This window comes from Phycodurus eques, chromosome 4 (genome assembly GCF_024500275.1).
Source record: "Phycodurus eques isolate BA_2022a chromosome 4, UOR_Pequ_1.1, whole genome shotgun sequence".
NCBI lineage: Eukaryota > Metazoa > Chordata > Actinopteri > Syngnathiformes > Syngnathidae > Phycodurus > Phycodurus eques.
In genome coordinates this window covers 30496794-30519709 of record NC_084528.1, presented here as the reverse complement: position 1 = coordinate 30519709, position 22916 = coordinate 30496794, and the positions used below count along the sequence as shown (strand labels likewise).

General features: G+C 41.7%; 1 long non-coding RNA gene across 1 annotated transcript in view; it reads right to left on the bottom strand.

Moving 5' to 3' along the window:
- LOC133402206 (uncharacterized) overlaps positions 1 to 19763 on the bottom strand; it is an 80538-nt gene extending 60775 nt beyond the window's left edge. The window contains exons 1-2 of the long non-coding RNA XR_009768499.1: positions 19672 to 19763; positions 17990 to 18245 (exon numbers count right to left, since the gene is read on the bottom strand). This is a non-coding gene — a long non-coding RNA (uncharacterized LOC133402206). The remainder of the gene's footprint in view (positions 1 to 17989; positions 18246 to 19671) is intronic.
- Positions 19764 to 22916: the final 3153 nt, after the last annotated feature.

Genomic DNA, 22916 nt, shown 5'->3' with positions numbered 1-22916 from the left:
ATCACAGTGAATACATACACGTTAGTGGTACACATTGGAGCAGGGGGCAGCTGAAGCGCCCGGGGAGCATTTTGGGGTATCAGTGTCTTGCTCAAGGACACCACAACCGTGAGTCCGGGGGATGTTGGCGGATGGTCCAGTCGGGGTCTTGAAACTAGGTCCCCCACGGTGGCAGTCAAGAAAATGACACTGGCAGTCATTTCCAATAATACCAATCCATTTTGGAGCAATTGGTAAGTAACTAATTGCCCTTGGAACGCCCCCTTTTGATTGGTAATCGACACGCCACCATGTCCTTGTGTGATGTAGAGGGCAGAGACCAAAAGGAATGTAAGACTATAAAACTGTAGTAATTAGACATATTTTACTCTCAGGTGGAATCCCCCTGCCTTGAAAATGAAATATATATATATATATATATTGTCATTGGCCAAATTTTGAACATAATAGTCCATGTAAAGTAAAGTCACAATTCTGAAAACTTTTTCTCGTGACGTTATTATTGCATTAGAAGAGGTGTGACAGGAAAAAACATGCTGAGCTATGAGCTGTTTTGCAACACTCGTGGCAGTATAAACCGAATTCTGCAAGGAAACCAAAATAGCCTGCTCGTGTGCTTTAGGGTTGAATGTGAGCTCACTTGTGCAGCCAATGCAAAGCAATGAAATTCACCCTCTAATTAGGCCTGCTCATCTCAAATTTAGAAGGCTGGGATGAAGTAAAGAAAACGTCCATGTAAAAAGCAGCCTCGGGGCATCCATCCCTAAACTGGAAATTTTGGCTGTGATTGCAACTGTGGGGCTTCATTAATTCAACAGACAGGCTCGTCAGGTCTTATAAAAATAGTTTGAGACGCTATTCTGGAATTATGATGAGGCAGAAAGGTGGTTAATTAAAGTCACAGAGAGATGTAACTGCAGCAGCCATCTTGACTCTTTTACTCACCTTTCTGTCATATAAAATCTGCTTTTTCTGACAAGTGTACAGAATGACAAAGCCAAAGAAGGGAGAGCTACAAACATAGAGCGATGAAAGTCGCTGTGACTCATCACCTCGGTAACACTCCCTTCCTTCCCACACTTCTCTCCTCTGAAGTAACTCATATGAACTTGCCCAAGTTTGAAACTGGTGTCTCCGATATCTCATTTTTATTTTTCAACCAAGACTTGGGTGAGCTGAGAGTCGGGCCTTGATCCCAAACTCCCATTCTGGTAAACTTTCAACTCCAAAAGAGCCCCCCTATTGCTACTTTCAAGTTTTCATCTCGCGCCAGTGCTCAAAGAGCTTTGTCGATAAAGTCCCTTTGTAGTGAGGAGATTTGACTCACCTCTTCACACTCTTTGGGGTGTGTTTGCTTTCAAGATGTTCTCATGTGTCAGATGAGTTCAATTGGAATGCTGCTATCAGATCCCAATGTAAAAGCTCTCTAATGTCAACATGAGACTTCTTTATTCAGTAGGGGGCAACGCACCACGGCAACAATACGCACATGCTCAAAACAGTCCTTTAGTCATTGTCATGGCAGGCCTAAATTCCTCAGACTCAACTTGTTCAGAACAAGCTGAGAAGGTACACGCTTTATCGGTGCTATCACTATGAGTGTACAGCAAACAGTTCCTTTGCCAAGGCGACATTCTGTTGGTAAACGTTGTGAGAGGCGCCAGTCAGAGATTCGTCTGCTCACTTTGCATTTCTTTCGTTATCTGTGTTACTCACTATGAGAAGGATGCACTGACTCTGCTCAAAAACGTCCTTGACGACGTGTAGGCGACATGAACTCAATACTGCAGTTAGTGGGCTGAAGAAATCCAGTGGTGGACCTCACAGGTGAACCAAAAACACAACCTCACATCTCGCACTTTATTGTAGTTATTTTTGCATTCCAAGTCAACTCTGTCTTTATCCACGTTGACGACCTATTTAGAGACATCGGGGATAGTCCAAAAAAAAAAAAAAAATGTAAATCAGTATGAACAAATTGAACATATTTTAAATCAATAAAGTGTGCAATATACTGTTAGAGTTTACAAATGATAGTATGTAAAGTAGGTGCATCATTAAAATATTTTATCATATTAAAATAAAGTAATTAGCCCCATCAAACACAAACATAACAGTTAACATAACATATCGGCTAACGCAAACACCCCGTCCCCACATTTTCAGTAGGTTATCAGAAGTTAATGCTGATAACGGCGTTATCTAATGTTAATCTGTGCATTCAAGACCGCAGCTCCGATTAGCTTTTGGCTTTGACGTGAGAGTGGTGCTGTGCAATCCAGGAGTGTCTTGGGTCTCATACACAAAAATGGAACCAGGGCCATTTTGAAAATGTTCGATTTCTTTTTTTTTTTTAACACGGTAAATCCAATCTATCAATCACTTATACAGTAGCCTATATTTTTTTATATATTATAGTTATTTTATACGTTACAGCTTTCTGTTAAAGGCGATGTGGCAAATAGTTTATCCCACTAGAATAAATCCGTCCCTGCACTGAGCAGCAGATCTTCACATTCAGAATCAAAACAAGAGCCATTTGAAGTACGCTGACAATTCTTAAAGCTTTTCAAGATATGCAAACAAACGAACATAGTAACAACATTTCTCTTCATAACATTTAATAAAGATTATTCAGTTTTAGAAACAAAAAAAATATTTCCTCCACTTTCTGCTTCAAGGTCTGATTTGTGAACATATCACATTATTGATCCTCAAATAACTGTTCTATATAGATCCAATTTACTGCATTAGTAGTAGTAGTAATCATAGTAGTGTTCAGGGGCATCGCACCCATGGGGTACGTGGATTTCGCAGCACCCACAGTTTTTGACACTGCCCCTGACCCCCTTTTTAAAACGTGCCGCAGACCGTGTCAAATGTTATTTTCAGTATGTGCAGCGGGTCGCTAAAAATTGCCCCCAGGCTGTAGTTTGGACACCACTGGCGTAGCCCAACCGTTGCTACGAAATGGCAGCTCTTCTCCCGGCGTAGCCGCCAAGTCATGGGTGGAGAAATGTGTGGGCGGTATTATGTAAATCAGCCTCATCGCCATGGCACAGTTCAGCAGAATTTAGGACGGCGTGCTCACAGACACATTTTTAAAAAAAAAGATTTACCTGGTTGTGTAATGTCAAATTTGATGGCTGGTCAGGCACTCCAGCGACCCAACTATTTCTATACACAGTACAAGCAATTAAAAAGTCAATTTTCCATAAAGTGAGCTGTCAAAAATTGTTAAAAGAATCAAAATGAACATTAAATATTTGCATATTTTGGGTATTAGAAAACGTGAAGGAGAACACAAATCTCCCTGGAGGCAGCTTTGGCAAGGGATGAATTGCCAGCCTTTTTTTTTTAATTGAAAAGTTTGAAGTGAAGAAAAAAAATCATTTAATGAGTAACTATTCAGAGTAGGAAGCCTGGGTCTCGTTTCCCCCAATTAAATTCAGATTCTTTTTCTTCAACAGATAAGTGGTTTGAATAAACAGCAGTAGAAGAAAAGACAAATAATAAAAACTGTTCCTACAGAGTGAAATTTGTCGTCCTGGAGGGTACCGACCGTCACCACCAAATTGCTTTTAAGTTAAAGAAAAAGAAAAAAAAAAAAGGGATCATTCTTATTACACTACTTTATATTATAGAAGGGTTAATAGCTGTGCTTCATACTTTGCCCTCAAGTCAAAGTTGAATAGAGGGCAAATATATGTGGAAACATGTAAGTCATTTAAAGCTACTAGTGAGGGTTTCAGTTGACCCCTTTGACCTCAACCAAAACTAGAGTGGATGCGAGCAATAGCGCCCTGAGGCAGCACAAATGTTCGCGTGGCTTAATGGGCAAATGAGAGAAATAGGTGTGCAAGCATGTGTGTTAGAGTCTGTTTTGTGTGTGTTTGCACATATGCGTGCTTTTGTGTGAGAATCCGTGTGTGTGTGTGTGTGTGTGTGTGTGTGTGTGTAGCTGTCAGCTCTAGAAGCAACAAACCCCGAGGCTGTGACAGACGGACTCAAAAACACGTTACCCACATACCCCAATGCCTTGCTTAATCGTGCATGAGATAAGAACACTTGGATTTCAAAATATCCCCAACCCACCCCCCTTGAGAAAGTGTGTTCTATGGCTCTCGAGTTAGAGACAATGTTTCCCGTCCTGGATGGATGAGATAAGAAATTGAATGTGGATTCAGCCGCACCAAAGTCAAAAATATGTAGGAAATGACTTTTTTTTGCCACAGATACACAACGGGTATGTGATTGTAAATGTCTACAAAACAGGCACAACAGGCATGCAGATAAACAAACACAGATGCATCAGCTGATACGCTGCCTACATGGACGTGTGGATGTTGAGGGACGCGAACAAGTTGACAAAGACAAAACAAACACAAGCTCCGCTCTACTCATCCATTTGTCCTCCTGCTCTACTCCGCATATCAACTGAACCAATGCAAATAAAGTGAGTAAATTAAGTGCTAGGAATACCAAACAGATCTACAATAACCAGAGATGTCACCGTCAACTCCAACAACGCTGGTTAATGGAATGTGCATTTGGCAATTGAGGTCATTTGAGATGAGAAAAGTAAGGTCAAACTGAAAGAAAGAGTTGACTCATCATCTTCTGGCATAGTTTGAAGGTAATTTGAAGACTGGAAGCCTCTCAAGCTGCAGGCTCCCACAGGGATCCGATTACCGTATTTTCACGACCATAAGGCGCACTTAAAAGTCTTAAATTTTCGGACGGAAAAAAGCGGACGTGGTTGAGGACAGGGGAAGGGTGCGTGAAGTAGGTCGCTAAAGCCATGCCCCCAGTAGGTGTATAATGCCGGGGTGTTTTTTTTTTTTTTTTTTTTAACCGCTTGACTGACTGGGAGCATTTCCGGGGTGTGCATTGTGCAAAACAACATCGGTTTGGCTAAGGACCCCCGAAAATGTCACCTACGAAGAGACACGCTTACGAAGCATAGTTTAAACTGCAAGCTATCAGTTATGCGGAGGAACATGGGAATCGAGCAGCCGCGAATTCAAGATCAACGAATTCATGGTTCGCAAGTGGAGGAAGCAGGAAAACGAGCTTCGCCAAGTCAAGAAGACGAAGCTGAGTTTCTGCGGGGAAAAAAGAAAAAAAAAACACGGAATCAAGGCGAGGTGGCCCGAGTTGGAAGACCAACTCGAGCAATGGATTAATGAGCAAAGAACAGCCAGGAGAAGCGTCTCTACAGTCACCATTCGACTGAGTGCAATAACTCGGGGTTTGCCATCATTCCGAACTCCAACCGCTGGACATCGGCGTAAACAGGGGGTTCAAAGTGAACTTGCGAGCGGCGTGGGAACGATGGATGACAGATGGCGAACACAGCTTTACTAAGACTAGGAGGCAGTGTGGCGTAACTCGCCGGGCGAGTTACGCCACAATTTGTGAATGGATTGTGGATGCTTGGGCTAAGGTATCTGCTTTGACTGTTGTCCGAGCTTTCGCGAAAGCAGGCATCATTGCTGAACAGCCTCCCGGCAATGAGACTAACTCTGACAATGACGAGAGGGAACCCGGCCTGTTTGTTGGAGAACTTGCCCAGCTGTTCATTTCGGATACAGAACATGAGGACTTTGATGGATTTGTGGATGAGGATTGATAAAAAAATAACTTGAGTACAATAAAGTACAACCGAACTCAGTTTTGCTCCCACGGCCTTTTTAAAAACATTGTTTTAGCGTGCACGCATGCTACCGTATGTTTTAAGCTAGCATATGTTTTACCATGCCTGCGCCCAATAATACGGTGAGCCTTATGTATGTGTTAAATGCGGAAATAGACCCCGTAACTGAAACTGCGCCTTTTAATACGGTGCGCCCTATGGTCGTGAAAATACGGTAAATATAACTCTGCTTGACAGTGAGACATTCAGCACACCTTTGCATACATGTACATACTACAAGCTAATCACTGTTTGTTATACATGAAGGGAAATGAGGGCCAAAAATAATAGCTACATGCAAAACTACAGTAGTGTCTGTTGTGCTTGTTTTTTTTAATTCCAAATTCAATGCTCTAAAAAACACAAATAACAGTCTTGTATGAAAGTTTAGCCCAAAGAGCAGATGTGGCTTTTTTTTTTATTTTTTATTTTTTTTAATAGATCAACAACATTTAGAGTACCAGAGTCATGATGCTGTCTCCCAGACAGGAAACACAGTAGAGCGGCAATTTGATTATCGAAAGCATTTCGTTGGTAGTCTAATTTTGATCCAGGTACATAAACTCTTTTTCTTCCGTTGAAACTGGGGACTTAGTCAGGGGCGTCCAGACTTTTTCTATCCACTGTAGACCCCTTTTGCCATGATGAGACAGTGAAAACCTCTTGATCATCATGCTTGTGCAGTGAGCATCTAACTTTTGTAGAAATCATTTTTACCCCATTTTTAAGGCCTTCTTTGGAAGCTTCTGAGACAGATGAGTCAGCACAAAGGGACGGCATCGCTTCATTCTAACAGATAGAAGTTCCTCTGAGGCAAGAATTATACAGACGCTTGTCAGAGGTTACCCATTCAAGAGAATGCAAATTTCTACTTGAAGTTTTTTTTCTTGTTGTTGTGGAGTACTGTTTAATATCTGCGTCTGGTAACACTTGCTGTCACTGTCAAATTTGCATTTCTGTCTGACATCATTTCTGTCAATGCGGCGACAAGTGAACTGTCGGTGAACTTTTGAGGTGGGCCGACTCGTCTCTCTCCGTGTCTGTTTCGGCGCTGCATCGTACCTGCGCGTCATTGAGAGAATCTGACAGAAAAATGAAGTCAGAGAATGTGGTAAAGAGCTACAGTGATGGGTTAGACAAGTGGGAATACATTATGTGGGGAAACAAACAGATTCTGTTTGGTGAGGAGCGTAAATAGCTGAATGTGTGCCTGGTCTATTTGTGTCTCTGTCCACAGTTTGTGTCGGCAGCTTTCATAACCACACACGGATGAGAGCATCGGGGATCTTAGTAAGCATCTGGCAGTGACGCCGCTGTCGATGTGCGTACGCACAACAGGAGATTTGAAACGACAACAAACACAACTGGCAGGCAGAAGCGATAAGTTGCACGGAAAATACATGTAGCTTCATCGATCACTCTTTTATGGCCACCCGTGCAATCTAACGAGACGGTCCAAAATGTTTGCCTTCACAAGACTAACAAGAGCCCTGTGCAAAAACACTAAGTGACATCAAGTCAATTACAGTATCATGCCAGATAACGGTAATATGCTGGTTGAAAATGTGAAGGTTACAGTCAGTAAGGTTCCACTCCAGTCCTGTAGGTGATACAAATTCAAGTGCCAAAGACTCAAGGATAAAAATGTACATCTGCCATCAGATCACAATGATAAATTACACACAAAAAATACACCATTTGCACCAAGATGTAGCCCCTCCTGCACTTTACACAGACGACCGTGTTTTGGGAAAAGGTTGTGACAATGCTGGCTTGGATGACCAAAGTAAAAGTGATTTCTGTTTTTTTGTCTGTTGAAGACATTTTACCTTGAATCCAAAAGGCTTTTTCTGTTCTTAGTTTTTCAGTGTGGAGTCTCCCTATTAGCTGTTTGTCTCTGGTGGGTGCGTCCCCTCGGGATGGTCCCATTGTTGTTGTTGTTGTTGCCAAGCATAGCTGATGAACGACTGTCCTGCATTATCAACCGGTCGTTCGCCTGCCTGCTGGCAAAACCTTCTGGCAGAAGGCGGAATGTCGTGGTCCCTTACGTGCCGACTTTGTCAAAGAAACTACGAAATATTTTCTCCAAACATAACATACCAATGCATTTCCTGAGACGCAAACTCCGCAAAATGTTGTTTATGTAGCGAGGTGCAGTGGCATGCAATGACCTCTTCAATGGAGAGACCAAGATATCCCTATCCAGCGGGTAATAAACTTGCTGGAGGTACTGAACCCTGCAAGTTTGGTTGATGTCAAATTCAAAACAGGTCCATGTTTTATTTGTGCACAAAATCAATCAAGCCAATCAAATTCACCAAAATTGTGTTAGACCAGCAGTCTACTGTGTGCCAAAAGTTAGACTTGCTCTGCGTAGGTGTAAGTTTAGCGCGACCTTCTGCCACCAAATTGTAACTACGCCGGGTATATGTCAAATGACACACCCTCGTTGCGCTGCAATGCCCAGCAAGCCTTGCGCTTCACCGAAAATCAGGATACAGCAGTTTTTACGCTCTGCAGCTAATTCTCCATCAATGGAAATAGAGCCCTATGAACTGAAAATGACTTGTGCATTACAGGTGAAATGTTTTCAACAAACAAAAAGAGTGCAGTTGTCTCGCTCAACCTTTGCAGATTAAATAATTATCTTTAAATATTTAAAGATGACTTTTGGTTGGTTTGTAAATTTTGGTTGATTTATTTCACCTGCAAACACAGATTGTAAAATAAAGCTGGTTTTATTTTGGGCAGTTAAAAAAAACAAAATTTTCTGGTTTTAGTGAAAGCATGCAAAAAGATTACAAGGTCACTTCTAAATCGATTTTTGACAGCTATCTGGAAGTTCACGGTGCTTGTCTGTCAGTGTGCGGGGTAATGCATAATTGAGAGCATGACTCACGCTTACTCAGCTCATTTCTCAGTGGAAGATGAATCCTTGACCTTGTCAGGAAACAAATTTGAATCCAGTGTGATTCAACACTGAATGGTTAGGCTTCCAGAACACCAAACAACCTTGCGTGTGGGCTGGACAGTGCCCATGAGTCACAAACACAGTACAACCAGTTGGCATGCAAATCTAATTTTATTCATCCATGACATAAACAAGTAACTCTGAATGTCACCTTGTGAGCCACTGCTGGAAACGTGAACGAACAGCTAATAGCTTGTGCATTTTAATTGAACACATTTTATAACTATATAACTATATACTTTAACTAGTCCTTATTCAGCTGTATCCCTACCCAAGATTTCCATCAAAGAGTGCCCTAGTTCAGCATAAAAAGTATCTACAGTAGAAAGACTTGGTTCAAAACAATACTCAATACACTATACGTTGGGTAGTCGTCTAAAACTTCCGTATTGAAAGTGACTGCATATGGAAATAGCGCTCATAACATTTCAACACAGCTAAACTATGCTTAGTCAAAAACTATTCGGTTAAATGTACGTTCCATAAAATCTATGGTCCAACTTTACCATCATGTGCTGAACCTGAACATGAACCGTGTCATAATGCGTCCTGTATCCAGCTGTATTGCAGCATGCATCTCCTACATTATTGAGAGCTGGCCACTTACTTGAGTTTATTCATCCCATCTCCAGCCACTCAGATTATGACTCTTACTAGACTGGAAAATCGTGTCAATGCAGATTGTCTCATGGGGCACTTCTCTTCGTCTCAGGCATAATCTGCCCCGACGATTTTTCTTTTTTTTTTTTACACTATCGGCTCATGACCATAAATGTGTAAAGATTAAAAGGCAAATATTGTTCATATTATGAAATATTTTTTATGCTTACTATCTAAATCATAAATCATTTCACTGGGGAACACTTTCACTTTGTTGAGATCGGTCTGACAGCTGTTTTGAACTCATTATTTTCTCAATCATGTAAAATTTTTCAACTATAGGATCCCTGTTTTCTTTTTAAAAAAATATGAAAAACGTATGTATCTATGTAAATGAAACACTAAGATGGAATAGTTACAAGCTTTGAAAACAAAAACAAATCAATCAGAATCAGAATCAGAATCATCTTTATTTGCCAAGTATGTCCAAAAAACACACAAGGAATTTGTCTCCGGTAATTGGAGCCGCTCTAGTACGACAACAGACAGTTCATTGACAGAGAACACTTTCGAGACATAAAAACATTGACAAAAAAAATAACAATTAAAAATAAAAAACAGTCACTGAGCAATAAAGGGTTGCTAGTTATCTGGTAATGCCGGTACATTTTTTTTGTTTGTTTGTTTGTTTTTTGACAATTGTGCAAAAAGATGCAGAGTCCTCTCGCAGTTCAAATGACTAATATTGCAATAGTCCGGTGCAATGACCATTGTGCAAAGGGCGCCGAGACTTCAAGCGAGTAGTACCATAGTCTGGGACAATATTGATTGTGCAAATGTTGCAAATACTCCTCAGTCAGTGTGCAAATGGGGCAGATGCTACTCTGGCATGAGTGGCCAGTATTGGTCAACAACAGATATGCAAATAGTGCAGCGTGGCGAGACTACTATAGTGAGTGCGCGAGTAATATATAATTGGCCCCACAGAAATGTGACAACAAACTCAAGACAAAAAAAATTGCCAGCATGTTGCAATGGAATTGGAGGTTAGCTGTTTAAGAAGTTGATTGCAAGAGGGAAGAAGCTGTTGGAATGTCTGCTCGTTAGAGAGATGGTTCAGTTTAATTTCAGTTCAACTTGTTTCAACTTAATTGGCTGTGTATTCATTCCAATGGTGGGGTTGGTTCTGTTAGCATTGGATTTAGAAATACAAGTGCGGATTCATTAATAAATGGCATATAACTGTATATTAATGTTCTGAAATCCTGTTTCAAAGCCAGTTGTATTAAACAGACGTAACCTGTCTTGAGGAGTTGCCAAAGCAGAATTCTGCATGATATAATTACTAAGGTTGTCATCTTTTTTTCTACTTGAAAAGAATTGCAAGCAGTATGAATGAAGAACAGAACTCTGTGAATGTGTGAAAGCCCAAACTATTAAAGGCTAGTATGAATGTTGGAGAAAATGAATGCATGACAGAAAACAAATTAAATATTAAAAGGGTAGAGGAGATCGAGTCCCATTGGTTGAATGCATGAATTCCACATTGTGATATCAGTGTAATTCCACAGTGCAGGGTTGTTTGGATGCATTTGTAAAAAAAAAATGAAAACGGTCCCTTTTGTGCAGAGAAGTCTGATTTGGCGAGTTAGTGTTGCAATACATGAACTTATTCATCATCTTTTTTCCTAGGTAAGTTATAAAAAATGTCTCCAACAAAACCGAATCTGATTCAAGACTATTCAATCATCGAGCGCAATTCTGACAATGTATTACAGGGAATAGAAAGGGCATTATAAAAAAAAAAAAAAAACTGCACAGTTTTGGATAATGTTGCTGAAGGACCCAGACCATAGCAAACATCCAGCAACACAATAACAGACACTCTTTAATGCACAACACTACTCTGATAGCTACATCTGGCCAAGATTGTAGCTCACTGCAATACCCCCAATGAAAATAATGTCAGCAGTCACAAGACATCGGCTCCAAATCGTGATTTTGGGACCACGTCGAACTATAACACCTGTGTTCAGATCGAGCTTTAAAGAAGGATTAAGAAAGTGACGCAAACATGAAGATGGAATCATGGAAAAAGGAGAAATAACAAATGGAGGTGAAATCGTTTGACTTTGCACAGTGTTTCTTTTTTTTTTTAAATAGTTTAAATAGTAATGTTTAAAATTCTAATAGAAAGTCAAAAGAGCTTGACTTGGCTTAGCTCATCTTCTTTCCCCAAATTGTATAAAAGCAAGAAACACATTATTTTGTAAATGGAAGCGTTAGTTACCGTCAATTGAGAGTCAAGGACAGCTTGTACTATGCAAGAATTGTGATACATTCCGAACTCATAACATAACCCACAAAGATCATGTAGCATCTCTCCTGAAAAAGTATCAACAGCAGATGAAGCTTGATAAAAAAAAAAAAGCTACCCTCACGTGCACATGCTGGCACAGAGTAGAGGACAAGTTGACTCAGGGTGCTAACACCAGCCACATCACCACCCACACTCACGTCTGCGCCCTTTGGTAAAAAGGGCTAAAACGGGTAAAAGTAGAACAAAATATAATGCAATCCTGATGGCTAAGTTGCAAATGTGATGCTTGAATGCCTTGAAAATTATTATACTCTTTCCCACCATAAATATATAAATAGAGTTTCCAATAAGCGGTGTGGTCATGAAAGTCTGGCCTGCAACAGCGCAGGCAAGTCATGCTCCTTGGCAAATGGATTTTTCCTTTGGCTAACACATTTTTGGATATCTGACTGAACAGATTGGTTTGGCGCAAAATGTTTTATGTATTTGGCATTCAATTACCCAAAAGCAAGTACAAATATTAAAATGAAGATGCATCATTCTTGTGGTAATGTTTTTTTTTGTTGTTTTTTTTTTTAGTATGACAAGCTTGCCCACTTTTGAACAAATAACAAAAATCAAATGGGCGACAAAAACAAAAAGGAAAGAAGATATGCTGAATGAATGGACGTGTCGTAGGAACGAGATGCAAAGACACAAAGGCAAGGAAAGCGCTCTATAAAAGCTGTCAGCTTTATGATTTACTGAGTTACCATCAAAATTTTAAAGCCCACCAGTCCTGATACAATTACGCAAACTAGCGTTCGTCCTCTAATGACACATGCTTGTATCCGTTGGTGTCTATGAATCACTGCTTTATAATCTCCTAACTACCAGACAATAACAGATTTATCTGTGATCAAATCCTGTTATTTACACCATGTGCCTGTGTTCTGAGCCAGTCTCTCTACATATGTCTCTGTGGTCCCATGTGGATGGATCATATATGTATATATATTTATATGTGTGTGTGTGTGTGTGTGTGTGTGTGTGCGCGTGCATGTTGGTTGGTGTGAGCAACAGATTTATCTTTGACAAAACCCCAGTCTTTAGATGGATTATCGGGCAACACCCAGACAGCAACATGCTGAGCATTTGTGGACGTCGTAAATTGGCCTGTAATTGACAGACAGACAGCGCAGGCTGACGTTGTCGTTACGAGCAATGTGTTTACATCTACGATATACCCGGACGAGGGCAAATGAGGAGAAGAAAGAAATATGTTCAGACACTGATCCATCTGTTCTCAAAGTCACCATGCAAATTGTCCGATCCATGTTTTTGTTTTTTTTGGGGGGGAAGGGGGGGGGGGGGGGGGGGGTTATCACCTTCATGTGCTTTTCTGGCTGATTTGTTATAGAGAAGTGAGCAGAGCAAGTTTGACTTATGTTCAAATCCTGCAGGTCAATGTACGGGCAGCGGAAAAAGAAGTCACATGAGAACACACACGAAAAAAGATACTTGAATTTATACAATTTGTAAATCGTTTGAAAGTTTGAGTTGGCTGAACCACCTCGTCTTCATTTATTTTCCATTGGAAAAGGTTCATATTTCCGATGCGCCTAAATAGTTAGGTGCACGTGCTATTCCAGATCATTATTTTAGGGGTGCTCATGCACCAATCAGAATGGCAAGCATATGCCACTGCGCAATTAGTGTATTACTGAAATAACAATCCTTACAACAGTACAATACTTTTGTTACAATGAGAGTTAATCCAAGAAATATTGCTTAAGAGCCTGAATAATCACATACACTGTGTGTTGCTTTCTCATCTAGTCTACCGTTTTCAATTCTGCAACTCTAAATATGAAGTCATCGGCCACCATAGTGTTAGAGCAATGCGATCATGCACATACATTTACATTACTAGAAGATCATTCAAAACAGCACACACTTCCACCAAGGCCAACTTTTTGTTTTTTCTTTCCAATTCGGGGTAGTGGGGGGGGGAACTCATTAACCTTCTCTTTGCCAAGTATAAACTTTGTCAACTGTGATTCATAATCGCATTCAAATTAAAAAAAAAAAAAAAAAGACACTTTCGCTAGGTCACTGTGAAAAGAGACGAAAGAGAGACAGATATAAGGAGCTCTATGTAGCATTCGGGCTATCCTAATCTTATCTTCCTCATCCTTTTTGCGCTTTTTATCTCATCCTCTTCTCTCTCACATTTTCTTCCCTATTTCCACCCTTTCTTCAACACTCATGTTTTTCTCTTCTTCATCTCCCTGTGTTGCCTCTCTGGCTCCATTCCCTCCCTCAAATGCTCTGCCTGCTGAACAGTCATAAAAAAAATAATTTATTCCTGTCCCCTAGTGTGGGGATGTATTAGCATGCCAGTGGAGCATGCTAAGTTATCTCCCAGCTACAGGCGCTGAGTGGTAATACTAAGCTCGGATCATTTGTAACAGAATAAGAATTAGAACTGTCCCTACAATTCGTTGCGGCGAGACTAATGCTACGTTTGACCGAACTGTAATTCACTGGTACAGTAGTCACAGTACAGTAGTGGCCTGCATGACTGATATGATATGCACAAAAAGGTCAAATCAATCAAAATTCAGCTTGCAGGAGAACTCAAACAACAGTGGTGATGTCAAGCACTGCAAAGGAGTATCGTTGAACTTTATTAGAGTTGGATTAAACATAAATATCAAATATTGACATCTATTCAAAATAAAAACAAAATTTATTTCGGTTACCTGAAGGGTAGAACGTAAAAAAAGACTCCGGTACCTTTATTTTGCTTAATAGGCCATGCCCACACAAACGCTACCGGAATTTTCAAAATTGTGTGTCTTTCTACGCATTCAAAAAGGTTTTGGGTCACTGAAAACAGACGTTCTGGAAAATTACATCGAGAATTTCCCTGGAAAATGTACATACGGATGACAATACCGTGTCGTCAAAACTAGGGAGGCGCTCAAGATCATCTTAAAAGACATTCATAAGCATGTAAGGTTACGGGTTGGTGATATGACTTTGCAAAGACACACTAGACGCATGCACTCATGCCCGAAATCTGACGACCATTTTCATTAGTTCCATAGAAATGCTACCAGTCAGTACGTTCGTTTACACGCACAGATTATTCAGGTTACCGACATAGTTTACGTGCACTGGCTGATATTCGATTTTGAACTGACTTGACATTATACACATGCAAAATGGAATACGAGTTAACAGTCCGTTAACAACTTATTTTACTTAAAATTCCTATTATCCTATAATGTTTGGCAGATCTGTCCAGATAAATCAATCAATCAATTATCCATCCATCCATCCATTTTCTGAGCCGCTTCTCCTCACTAGGGTCGCGGGCGTGCTGGAGCCGATCACAGCTGTCATCGGGCAGGTGGCGGGGTACACCCTGAACTGGTTGCCAGCCAATCGCAGGGCACATACAAACAAACAACCATTTGCACTCGCAGTCACACCTACGGGCAATTTAGAGTCTCCAATTAATGCATGTTTTTGGGATGTGGGAGGAAACCGGAGTGCCCGGAGAAAACCCACGCAGGCACGGGGAGAACATGCAAACTCCACACAGGCGGGACCGGGGATTGAACCCGGGTCCTCAGAACTGTGAGGCTGACGCTCTAACCAGTCGGCCACCGTGCCGCTCAATCAATTAATTAATTAATAATTACTTTGAGCACAATAAAGTTGGAAAGATTGTCTTTTACTGCCACTTCATCTATCCTCACGGATTTAGGATTTAGGTCAGCAGAATCCTGAATTTCACTTTGTCCATATAATGACAATAGATTCTGTCAACATTTTTCCCCTCAATGATCGATTGAATTTCAAAGCAAGCCACGCTTTACGAGCCATCCTAAAGCGTGCCAATTTCATCTGGAAAGTCCAATAACACACTTTTGTCCTCCTACAACCAGTGGTATAAATAATGTTATGCTCGGAAGAATATTTGATATTTGTACTCAGTCCCGAATGCCTAGCAGGCAGACTTGATACTCATGCTCTTTTTCAACACAGCGTTTTTTTTTTGTTTTTTTTTTGTTATCTTCAACAAAATGAAGATCTGAAATTAATGTGATCGCAAAACCAGATGAATGATATGCTACAAAACTCCTGCCCATCTTAATGAGCATTCCAGCTTAGTCACACGTTTAAGCTTCATAGCGGGAAGATGACACAGATTAATGTGCTAATGTTTTCCTGTGTAACTCAATGGATCGGCTTTAGAACTCATCTCCCACCGAGACAAGGCACAAAGGCACTCTCATAATACTCCCAGCGAATGGTAAACGTTATGTAAACTTCAATGTATTTGATAATGGTATAACAGATAAGCAGTGTAATTAAACTACACAAAGTGGAGCAAAAGCATGAAATGCCTCCGCAGTGATTTGTTTTCCTACAGTAAGTTTTACTACTGTAAAAGTATCCTCAGAGATGGAAAGCCCTCAGAAAAGCACCTTACGGTGGTAACATTGCTCCCTTGGGTACCCTTGCACAATGATAACACAAAGCTGAGCCTCGTTGTCTTTGCAAAGCTTTTGTATTTGTTCTCATTCGATCGTGCCGATGTACTTAATGTTAGAGAAGGAACGTGATAGTGGAAACAGCAGCATTTACTGTGTAGTCCTCATCAAAGCCCAATAACGGCATGAAACAGCGAACAAACGTGACATCGATGTTGGGCCCCGTGCACGGCACGCAGAGATGCAGTACAGGCACACGACACGCCCTTCCCGTTTCGACAGCTCAACATCTTTTTGGGAGCGCACGCACACACGTCTCCTGTCCCTGCTAACCCCGTCTGCATGACTCATCGGCAGCCATCCTCTGACGCTGACCTACATCTGTCCCACCTGTGTGTCACCGTACCGTTGACTGACCCACATTCCACTGATCCTGGCGACTTCCAGGCGGTGACCCGCGGCAGATCCACGCCAACGGCAGGAGGTGGATGAATGCTGCCGGTGTGGGTGGAACTCTCTTCCATTAACAACTGCAGATTTATTATTGATAAACTACTCAAACACATCAGTATTGTCACTCTCACTTTCGATCCTGCTGTGCCTGACATTTCCAACATGCAATGTTTTTCAAATCTTTTTCAAAGGTTTTTTGCTTGGACTATTAACAGCATTTGCCTTCTTTTTTACTTTTGTGTGACAAGCATGAATGACAGAATGAAAGAGATACAAAATAGAGTTTTCACATACTAAAGATGACTCATACAGTATGTATAGACAACTGACAATTGTCCAAATTCGGTAGTCGGGTCTATGAAGTCCCTGCCCACCCATCAAGTGTGAAAGTAAATCCCGAGTTATGTGGCTATTGCTGAAAACGTGTCTGTGAGTGTCCCGTTCTGCACTTCCGCCCCACTCTTAGGAAACAGACTTAACTTAATAAACACCTCCAAAATTCGTGGCTGAGCCAATTACTTTAATGCGACGGCTGAAGCGCTATTGTGTCAAATCCAAACGGTAAGCCGAGCTGCAGTGTTATCCCTGATTAGCATTAGCCAACAGTGTTAGCGGCATTATCTTCCGATACTAATAGTATGATAATGCTCGGCTAAGTTGTCGATGTAGTGGTGGGGGGTGTATTTGCGTTTATGTGATATGAAGTGTAATTCAGCAGCTAAAATACAAAAGACAAAGTCAAAACGTATCCGTGGTTGTGTCCTTCTGCGATTCGTAATGCAGTGACAATGGGATGCTGCCCTTTGCAAAAATATCAGGCAGGAGGCGGGGCTTGGATGCCGACAACTACCGCTCGCTCTCATTGGTTCTCAATGACGTCATTGATAAAAAACTAAAAAAAATAAAAAGAATGAAAGGAGCACGTCTCTCTCAAAATATGAATTGAACCAGCAGAATGCAAATAAATGGTGTTTCCTCTCAGAGATGACTTTTGAATCCACCAAAGAAGTCACAACAAAAGCTCAAATGGTACTCAACAACTGTGCGAGCGAAGCTCCAAATGTTGCTTCATCAAATGTCAATAAAAAGAAACAATTGTATGTTTGTTTCATAATTGCCAAAATATGCAGTGTGAGGGTGTCTTGCATGGAGAACCCGCACACAACTCAATGATTTGTTTGGCAAAAAGCAACATATAGTAGTTGTCCCCCTGCGCGGCACTTGTCCACGTTGTACACTGATGCCAACGAGCTGGTCACTGAGGGGGGGGGGGGGGGGGGGGGGATTACCTCTATGACAATAAAACTTGTATGAGGAAAACTTTTTTTTGTGTGCACACAGTATCTCCAAATAAACATTCACTTATCCATTTGAACATTTGAAGTGCGCATAGATTGTTAGAGGGGGTCTTTGAATGACAAAGTGGAAAAGTTGTGGAATAAATATGAAGTTAGGTCACTTACTGCAACGTATGTACTCTGCCATCCTGGTGAGCTTTTTAATCTCCAAAATATATCCAGGTTTTTACATTTCCACGTACGCCTCGAATGGCAAAGCTGATCCAGGGGTTTAAATCCAGAGTCTTCATCTTCTCCCAAAAATCAAAGTGTTCTGCCTCTTCATCCCGAACGCTTCTTCAGAGATGACTCTGGAGGTCCTACGTCTGTCTCCCAAACATTTGGGGAACATTTAGCGGGCCGTCTGAGTTTAAGGTTCCAGCTGCAAACGAGAAAGACACAAACAAACAAACAAAAAATTATAACACAGTTAACAAAGAAGAGTGGTCAGTTTATGGTCAATTTATAATAGAGAGCAAATGATGCGTACGTGTAATGCACCAGCAAACACATGAGACTTTTACAGCAGGTTCCAAGTTGTCTGTTTGTACAAGTTGGGGAGATAGAAATGACTTCCATCCATCCATCCATCCATCCATCCATTTTCAACACCGCTTATCCTGGTTAGGGTGGCGGGAGCCTATCCCAGTTGACTTCGGGCGAAAGGCGGACTACACCCTGAACTGGTCGCCAGTCAGTCACAGGGCACATATAGACACGGACAACCATTCACACTCACGTTCGCACCGTCACTGAGTGGGAACTGAACCCACGCTGCCTGCACCAAAGTCAGGCGACTGTACCGCTACACCATCAGTGACTAGAAATGACTTAATACAGTTCAAAATTGTGTGTTTGAGGGGGGAAAAAAATAAAAAATAAGAATCAATGCAGCTTTCTGAACTAAGTAACTAATCTTGAATTGGCTATGAAAACTATTCTAAAGCGAGCATCAAAATACATTTTCGCAACTTAAACTTAAGGGAGGGCTCACGTGGAATGTAAAGTATTCAACCACACCTATACTACATAAAGGAAAGTTTTTTTGTCGTTGTTTTCCAAATATGTATGTAAAAAATAGTTTTTTTTTTGGGGGGGGGGGGGGGCAAAAGTGAAGTATCGTCTGATTAGAGATCCTGAGGCTTCACGCTTGTCAAAAGTAAAAGTCAAATTGACGTTTAAACATGACAACAAAATCATTTGCATTCATTGCAAATCAGAATGAAAGAAAATCAAGTTCTCTCCCGGTGGATTTTTGCAGCTTTCTTGAAGTTTTCTTTGTACGGACTGAGAACAAAGGAGCCTTTACTGTAACAAAGAAGCTGCTGAGACTTCTACCTGTTGATCTGTTCCCGGTCAACAAAATGCAAAGTTTTCAACTAATATACAACTTTTAAACAGTTTATACAAAAGCCTTAACACCCCGGTGTATTCCAAATTGTCTATTAATTCGTGCAACAAGTTTCTTCTTCTTTTCTTATTGGCTTTACACCTGATTACATTGTTCTAAATGCCCAGAGTGCGTTCGGAAGCTCACGGGAGCACAGATAAAAAGACAAAGAACTACCAGCTATATCGAGCTGTGTAATGCTATTTGCATGAGGAATAAGTAACTGCAAACCATCTTTTTTTTTAAAAACAACAACAACAAAAACAATGATTTCTTGCCCACTGACTATTCGCAGTTGCTTTGTCTTGAGTCGCACATCCCGAAGGAACCAACAAAAACAAAAAACTACAACTAAAAAAAAAAAAAGTCAACCTGACTTCAATGAAAGTTTACAATCATGAATGGAATTCAAACATACTGTACTGTGAGCATGATGACGTGCCTTCAAGTAATGTCCCAAAAGCTCGAGCCGGAGCGTCAGACAAAGGAAAAGAGGGACCGCTCCTCTCTCTCTCTCGCTCTCTCTCTCTCTCTCTCTCTCTCTCTCTCTCTCCTGCCACTGTGCGTCTATGTCGCTCTACCTTTGCTGCTTTGTGCTCAAGTTTGAGCGGCAACTTTTTTTAACTGGCAAACCACGCACAAAATCACTCCTGGAGCGCTCGAGGGTGTGTGTGGTGTGTGTGTGTGTGTGTGTGGGGGGGGGGCAACTTACCTGAAGGCGCTCTGCTACGTGCTGCTGGCCGTGCGGACACACACACACACACACACACACGCGCGCGCGCGCGCGCACACAGAATCATCAATAAATGAAAGTTTGTTGGGACTCATGCAGCGTTGTGTTGTGGAGTCCCCCCCTTTGTCTGCACGTGTGATAGATGGATGGGGCTCGTTTTAGCCGCGCCTCGTTCATTGCGCGCTCCAAACTGGAGTCCCGCCCTCCCCGACTCCAACTGCGACGCTCATTTTTCATCCATGCCAACGTTGCTGAACAACTTTTGCATGTTTATTTCTGCCCACAATCTTCACCGTGACTCAAAGTGACATCGTTGCTTCCGTTCCTCTTAATATATAAACCTAGTAATGCACACAAAGATCACCTTTGGTTGTGTCCAGTCCTTTCTTCCTTGGTTTTGTTCTGACTCAGTCTTACAGTACATATAGCATGTTGCACTAACTCTCCTGGATTTACTAACTATGAATAGAGTATTTGACAGCAGCGGCAATGGACAAAGGAAGAGATAAAAAGAAAAAGGTCTCATTCTCATTTATTCATGTTCAGATGAGAAAAAAAGGGTCGCCGTGCACTGCAGCCTCTTCGCATCTGAGCAGTGTGAGCAAGTGATGATGAGAATTTCCCAATTCGTGCACAAAAAAAGACCATCGTGGTCATTCTGGGGTGATATTTATACCCAGAACTAAAATGGGTTTATTATATGTGCTGTAAAATGCTGTACATCCAGAAAGTCATCACTTCTTGCGTTTCCTTTTGAAACACAACAGCCTGCAGTGACTTCCTGCAATATTAATTGATTGTAAGTTCTTGACAAACCATGTGTCAGATCAAGTGCAAGTCAAGTCAATATGATTGATGTCGTTATCAAAAGCCACTTTACATGTGGAAGTGCAGCCCCCCCCCCCACACACACACACACAGACACACACACATGCGAACACACATTTTCACAAGAAAACCAAGTGAGGCCCACATGAGCAAGCGCTCCACGTGCATGTGTCACCATTACGGTTAGCCGACAAAAACAGCGCTTGCACTTCAATGTGCACTCTCAATGTGCTAGTTCTATAAACTCGTAACCTGTTTGTAATGACTAAAAAAAAATAAAAAATAAAAAGTGCAACAATATCATGATCAACTAGACATCAAGGCTGAGGTCTCGTATTAGGAGAAAAAGAACCGTCAAAAGTGTCTTTGTGTTTTTAAACGCGAACGATGAGTGGAGGGGCTGCAGCTCAATGAGGTCCGCGGACACATTCAAGAGTCACCAGCAATTTTCAAGCAGCTCATTCTGTATTTAATATGCATATACCACTAACAGTTAGTGTTCCAGTTCCTCACGGATCGCTCGGGTCCTCTTCCGTATCCAGTGACGTCACCACGCCAGACTATTTGCGCCATTTTTTTAAAGGGAATGAAAGAACTCGCTTGCATTTGACATGATTGAAGTCGGCTGTGGTGACGCCCACACCGGCGCGGACGTCCCATTTGAAATGCGCCAGTCCGCGGTATTACCAAAACCGGGTCTACGCCACGCGAGCGCTGGATTTTCATGAGTCATCAAAATAGAGCCCATTGTGTTTCATTGGGTGGTGTCGTTCTTTACCACTCACAACAACACTAACTACCTTATCAAATATATCTTTGTAAAAGATGACATTTTGATCCACAAATTTCATCCGCGAGATTAGCAAGTGTACCTGAAAGTTTTATGGTGATGGGGTGTACCATGTGTACTTTAGCAAAAATCATTGCTGGCAATTTGCGCACAAAATGTCAATCTGGCATGAAGTCATTTACTTTGATAGAAATACTCTGTTGATGACAGATTGGTTCAACAAATATTTGCAAAACAAAACCGAGTTAAAAACTGACAAATTCAAAAGCAAAAGCAACGCTTGCATGCAGTAAAATGTCTCGTCTTGAATTCAACAGTGAAACAGAAATGAATTCACGCCGGAGATTTGAATGAGGAGAATTTCTGTCAAATCCTCCGCTCGTAGTAGTAGTTATACATTTTACAGAATCTGTGAGGCGCACATTGAAGCAGGAAACAGTTCCGATTGCGAGTGGGTGAACACAATCGACAGGCATGCACACACGACCGTTTCCTCACAGATCGAGTCAGACTTATTATCGGGATTTGTCTCCTCTGGCACACTATGAGTGAGGTGAAACTTGTAGATTTGTGTGATAACCCCAAGTCCCGCCTCTTTTCACACATTAGCCAATAACTGGCCATTCAACACACACATTGGCCTGCCGTCTTCTTCTTTGGTAGTGCTCTCTGTTCTTCTTCTTTTGGAGTTCATGTTGGACGGCAAACCAACTCACTTGTGGATTATCGTCAACAACCGGGCTGAAGTGTGGCGCAGACGTTTGTCAGCAACAAAAAAATATTGAATAATTTACTGGTTGCGCATCCACGAGTAGATAAACAAAACATTACTGACGCTGTTCGAAAATTTAGAGGCAAAATGTGAACATTTATGGGCACAGTCCGAACCCCTGCAGGTATATAAAGAGAAATATTGAAAAGGGGGCAAAAGTAGCAAATGTGTAGATTTAGTCATTGCAAAATCTGCAATTAAAAGGAGAGAAGTACTGATAGCAACACTGCTCCGCCCCCCGGGAAGAGAGTTGAGCAGATAGGTCGACATAGCGATAGTCGTGGCTCTTTTTACGCACCCACTAGCGCAGCTCCTATCCCCCCCCCCCCCCCGCTGCGGTTTTACTGGACCACTGACTCCAGCAGGGAGACTGTTCGGCTCCACTCTACTCTGCCCCGGCTCATCCCTGCAGCTCTCCCACCGAGGAGTCAGCTGAGCAACGCATGAGCCGTGCATGAGCCTGCACACTGAACAGGCTTCATACAGCTCGAGGGAGCTTAACACATTCACAGAGGTGCCAGCGCTCTTTGGAAATGCGCA